Here is a 6,536-nt window from a genome sequence, read left to right as displayed (position 1 = left end):
GTATGAGCATTCAGCTTTTGCCCAGCGATCTGCACAATGATTTGTTTATCGTGAACAAATGTAGGGGCAAAGTGTACCACATGTCAGGTGTCAAGCTACCAAACTTTAACAAAGGAACCAACATGTGTGTGATAGGTTAATCATTGGTTTCGTTGTAAATGGTCATCACATGATCCATGATTCAATTGAAAACAGTTGTGAGGGTTCTTAAACAACAGGAAAGTAAAAAGGCAAGATTAATTAAAGCTCCATGCATGAATTCATTTCCTCCTGTGTTTCCCAGTAAAACATTGCCTAGAGTTTCTGTCTCATAGTTTTACAAACACACACACACACACACACACAGAAATGCTGATTACTTAATGTGGATGAAACTTGTGGAAGAAGGAGACCCAGGAAGACATGGAATGAAGTATTGATGGCCAATCTCAACACCCTGACCCTTACAAAGGGGATGATATAGAAGCAAGATAACTGGGGCCTTGCGGTACTCAAGAAAACCCGTCCATCATAGCAGAATTGAAACTGGTGCTGGTGCCATGTTAAAAGCACCCAGAACACTGTATTGTTGTCAGGAAGGGCATCAAGCTGTAGAAACCATGTCAAAACAGACAACTGGAGTCTGGTGAGGCCTTACCAGCCCTTATGAAACTGCCCAACTCATGTCAGTATGGAAAACATGTTAAATGATAATGATCACACACACACAACATATATAAATATAGACATTATAAATATAGACATTATCACACAACATATATAAATATAGACATTATCACCATTTAATGTGTGCTGGCCAAGCTGGCAACGGTTGAATGATTTGAGGAGAGCTGGAATGACAGAAGACTGGGCTAAGCTCCATCTGCTTTGGCACAGTTTCTCTGGCTGGATGCTCTTCATACAAATACATACATGCATTTCTGTTTTTTCTTTTTTTCATTCTCTCTCCATTCCCCCACCCCTCTTAATCCTTTCTGACTAAGAGCATACACTTGACACGTCAAAGAGTCAAAGACGTATTCATTCTTCCCAAGTGTCAAACTAATATTTCTGCTTATTCCCTCACCTGTCTTCGTCTTTTGTTTTCTGTAAATTTGAACCAACACACACACACACACACACACACACACGTATATACGTTGTGATTGCTTCATCTTTGCTGTCTCAGTGTAATCATACAGCACCACCACACACACACACAAACACATGTGCATGCGCACATATATAACCATTTCTGGAAAAAGCTCAATGTCAATGACACGGAAACCTATTGAATGTAATACCGTCAAAATTTGTCACGTTGCTTATCTATACAATCAATTCAATACCATAAAAAAAAAAAGAAAAACCCATCATAAGAGAAAAAACAGCAAAGACAAATAACTAGCAAGTAAAACTATCTTACTCTGGATAGATTTCTTTTATCTGTTGCTTGTTTCAGTCATTTGACTGCGGCCATACCGGGGCACTGCCTTGAAACCTTTGTTGAATGTATTAACCTCAGTACTAATTTTTTTTTAAAGTCTGCTTACTTACTGTATCAGTCACTTTTGCCAAACTGTTAAGTTATGGTGACATAAATACACCAACACCAGTTGTCAAGCAGTGATGGGGGATAAACACAGACACGAAAACATGCACACACACACACACACGACGAGCTTCTTTCAGTTTCCGTCTACCAAATCCACTCACAAGGCTTTGGTCAGCCTGAGGTTATTAGTAGAAGACACTTGCCCAAGATGCCATACAGTGGGATTGAACCCTGAACCATTTGGTTGGGAAGCAAGCTTCTTACTACACAGTCATGCCTGTGTCTTATCTGTGTGTGTGTGTGTGTGTGTGTGTGTGTGTGTGTGTGTATATATATATATATATATATATACACATACATATATGCATACATAAATATATGCTGACACACACACACACATATGTGCATACACACACATGCATGCACATCACAATGTGTGTGTGTGCATGCATGCATCTATGTGTGCGTGGCTGTAGGTTGAGGGGTATGTCATTACCATTTCAGAAATTGCTTTTCAGATACAAATTCTGAAATCTCCTATGAGGTTCCGCATAGTCAACATGGCTGGCAGATGATACGTGCGCTCATGGATGGATAGATAGATAGATAGATAGATAGATAGATAGATAAACATAGATATATATATATGTATATTCATATACGAACATGTGTGTGCGAGTGAATATATATATATATATATGCCAACATAGAAAAATAGGCATTATGCTGATGGTGATGATGATGATGATGATATCGACTATCACAGACACTGACATTCCTGACTTAGAAAAAGAAAGAAAATACAAAAAAGGAAAGAAAAGAAACTACTACAGCTATGTGTTGACTGAACTTTACAAGAAATTAAAGGAATGTAATGTTAGAGAGATAAAATAAGTGACTTTCTTGGCTAATGAATAAATGATTAAGCAGACTTACTAAATAAATACACACATCACTCGATACTACAAGGAACAAAATTAATGTCACTCACACTCAAATAAAATCTATGACACATGATAAGTATGAAATGTTTTTTTCATACTCTAATGAAGAAAGAGGTCATACGTAATCTGTTAAGTATATTAAGTAAAATGACTGATTTACCACTTCACTGTTTTATGGTTTATATAGGAGCAGGCATGGTGGAAGCGCAATGGCCCAGTGGTTAGGGCAGTGGACTCGCGGTCATACGATCGCGGTTTCGATTCCCAGACCGGGCGTTGTGAGTGTTTATTGGTTTATTGAGCGAAAACACCTAAAGCTCCATGAGGCTCCGGCAGGGGATGGTGGCGAACCCTGCTGTACTCTTCCACCACAACTTTCTCTCACTCTTTCTTCCTGTTTCTGTTGTGCCTGTAATTCAAAGGGTAAGCCTTGTCACACTCTGTGTCACACTGAATGTCCCCGAGAACTACGTTAAGGGTACACGTGTCTGTGGAGTGCTCAGCCACTTGCACGTTAATTTCACGAGCAGGCTGTTCCGTTGATCGGATCAACTGGAACCCTCGACGTCGTAAGTGACAGAGTGCCAACAACAACAAATGAGCAGGTATGGCTGTATGGTTAGTAAACTTGCTTGGCAGTCATGTGGTATCAGGTTCAGTCCCACTGGGTGGAATCTTGGGCAAGTGTCTTCTACTGTGGCCCAAGGATGACCAATGTCTTGTTAATTAATTTGGTAGAGGGGAAACTGTATGACAGACCATCATGTGTGTGTGTGTGTGTGTGTATGTGTGTGTTGAAAAGTTACTGGCTTTAAGGGTATCGTGAAAGGCTTGGTTGGAAGCCTGGTGCAGCTCTCCAGCCCTTGTCAAACCATCCAACCCATGCCAGCATAGACAAGAGATGTTAAATGATGATGATGATGATGATGATACAATTACATCATGGACATCTCAAAGCTATGAGATAATGCACGATTAATTCAAAACAATGTGAATAAATAAGCAATACATTTGACAGAGCAATCTGAATGCTTAAAGGTTAAAAACCCATAACTCCAGTATGGCCACAATCCATAAGTAATAGAATGAAAATAGAATAAAAGAACAGAATTACATAAAACTGTAAGCATTTTGGTAAAATACAATCTGGTTACAGCAAGTGAGGTTATCATTTATTAAATTAAATTCTTCGTTAACTCACAGCAAGTTCTATTAAAGCATTTGTTGCTTTTGATAATCCCAAGAAATCAATTTTAGTTTTTTGAAAAATCAAGTGAAAACTGGGAATTCTACAAAACAATCACGTTATATGGGTTTCCTAGCAACAGCTAATTAGACATTGATAGGATCTTGCAGCAGTAGTGGAAATAATAATAATAATAATAATAATAATAATAAATAATGATAACAATAATAATATACAGATAAATAAATATCCAAAACACCAGAATGTATGAATATATATAAAATACAGAAAATGGCACTACTAGGCACTATACACATCCTACATAAAGCACTTTCAATTCAGTGGAAATAACAATACCAAGACGAACAAAGGCACATACCCAAGGCACACAGAGCTGCACTTGGTGAAAGCATGTAATAAAAATACTACTACTGAATAATAATAATAATAAAAGAAGAGTGCCATTGTTATCTAGTGAACGATATTTCGACATCTTGTATGTCTTCAACTGGTTCAAAAAATAAATTTGTCTCATGCTAGCATGGAAAGCGGACGTTAAACGATGATGATGATGATCTTCAGGAGGAGTTACCTCAATCCTTTCTATAATAATAATAATAATAATAATAATAATAATAATGGTTTCAAATTTTGCCTCAAGGGCAGCAATTTTGGGGAAAGGGATGAGTTGATTACACCGAACCCCAGTGTTCAACTGGTATTTATTTTATCGACCCCCCCCCCTGAAAGGATGAAAGGCAAAGTCGACCTTGTCGGAATTTGAACTCAGAACATAGTGATGGGCAAAATACCGCTAAGCATTTTGCCCAGTATGCTAACAATAATAATAGTAGTACTAGTAAAAACCCTGATGCAATACAAGCAGTGGCTTTCAAGGCTTCGGATCATTATTAACTTCTTTTGAATTCTTCATCTTTCCCTTATCATGCCAGGTAGTACTCTGATGCTTAAAGAAAAATTTGGTAATACATACATTTAACAATGTATAACTATCATCATAAGGGCATAAATAAAACAGCATCTATGTCTTTGCAAGGTTTTTAAATTGATAATGCCCTTCTCAAGAAATGAACAATGCCAGTTATTATTACATTATTATTATTATTATTATTATTGAGTAAAAGAGTAGCTGGGGTATTATTATTATGGAGTTACAGAATGTTAAGCTAATACTAAAGTGGATGGGAAGAAAAGTCCCCACATGGTCAATAACTGAACTAAAAGAAACATAAATGTATGAGTGTACTATGTGAATCTAATCTTAAAGGTGATTGGGGTCAACTCTATAGACATTTTTACTGTGTGCGTGTGTGTGTGTGTGTGTGCATGCATGCATACATAAAGAAATAGTGTGTATACATTAATGAATTTAATAGTCTTGATGTTTCAATGCTTTTCAGAGAAATTCCTTGTAAACTTTTGTTAGTTTTGGCCAACCTCCATTTGAGATTCATCAATATGCACTGATTTGCAATTAATTAAAAAACAAACAAACAAATGCTCTGATGGATTATCACTGTTTTAAAATACATTACCATAAACAAATCCTATTATATCGACAAGGCTCCTAAGCAGTTTGCACTTAGAGAATGAAGAAGCAGCCAATTTTTTAATGTCAGTCTGATTGTTATTCTAACGAATTTTAAGTGCCGCAGTTGAATTAAAGTTATATTATTATATTCCAGTTGTTTTGTTGTTGTGTTACTGCTGTTGTTTTTGTTGTGTCGGTTTCTCCACTCAACCCACTCGTCTTGCGAATCTTTCTTTTTCAGTTTCACTTCCTCCTGTGCTCTTGAGCACATTGGGCAGAAAGTTGACATTACTGGCTTCTGTTGGCAGCAGTTTTCTTTGTATCTAGCCATGTAATATTAGCCTCATTCATATCGGTTTATGAATGACCTGCACCGTGTAGGTCTTGGTCTCCCTTTCTTTCTTTTCTCCTCCAGTGATATCCATTTGAAAGCTGTTTGAAAGTGGTGTTCTGGTAGCCAGAGTGTGTGACCTGTTAGTTTTAATTTTTGTATTCCAAGAATCTAATGGCATACGAAAGCACACTGGAGTGGACAGGAAGAAAGAAGCAACAGAAGCACAATGCAGTACATGTTACAGCAACATGTTGTATGCCAGAACATATGCTGCACAGCAGTGAGTGTACACTACATGGTATGTTTTTTTACAAAGTGAAGGAAGGAAGACCCCCCTCAGTCATGAATGACCATGGCATTGCACCTAGAAAGTTTCCCTCCAAGGCACAAGTCTAGGTACGGTGGTTTATGGAAGACCAGCAGTCGCCCATGCATACCATCCTCCCCTCTCCAGGCCACTGATGTTATCCAAGGGAAAGGCAAAGGGGCTGATACAGCTTGGCACCAGTGATGTCGCAACTCATTTCTACAGATGAGTGAACTGGAACAACGTGAAATAAAGTGTCTTGTTCAAGAACACAACATACAGCCCAGTCTGGGAATCAAACTCACTATTTCATGATTGTGAGCCTGATACTCAAACCACAGACTCATGGGCTTCACAAAATATCAACCAGGAATCACATAACCTTTGGGGAGGTCCATATAAGATTTCACTGTTTAAATTTATATGCAATACACTGGTTGTACTTCTACAATGCACAAAATAATTTAATAATTATTTTTATACAATTTCTATACAAGTAGGCGCAGGAGTGGCTGTGTGGTAAGTAGCTTGCTTACCAACCACATGGTCCTGGGTTCAGTCCCACTGCGTGGCACCTTGGGCAAGTGTCTTCTACTATAGCCTCCTGCCGACCAAAGCCTTGTGAGTGGATTTGGTAGACGGAAACTGAAAGAAGCCCGTCGTATATATATACATATAT

Source organism: Octopus bimaculoides, chromosome 13, assembly GCF_001194135.2.
Source record: "Octopus bimaculoides isolate UCB-OBI-ISO-001 chromosome 13, ASM119413v2, whole genome shotgun sequence".
Taxonomy (NCBI): Eukaryota; Metazoa; Mollusca; class Cephalopoda; order Octopoda; family Octopodidae; genus Octopus; species Octopus bimaculoides.
Note: the sequence above shows the minus strand (reverse complement) of the source record.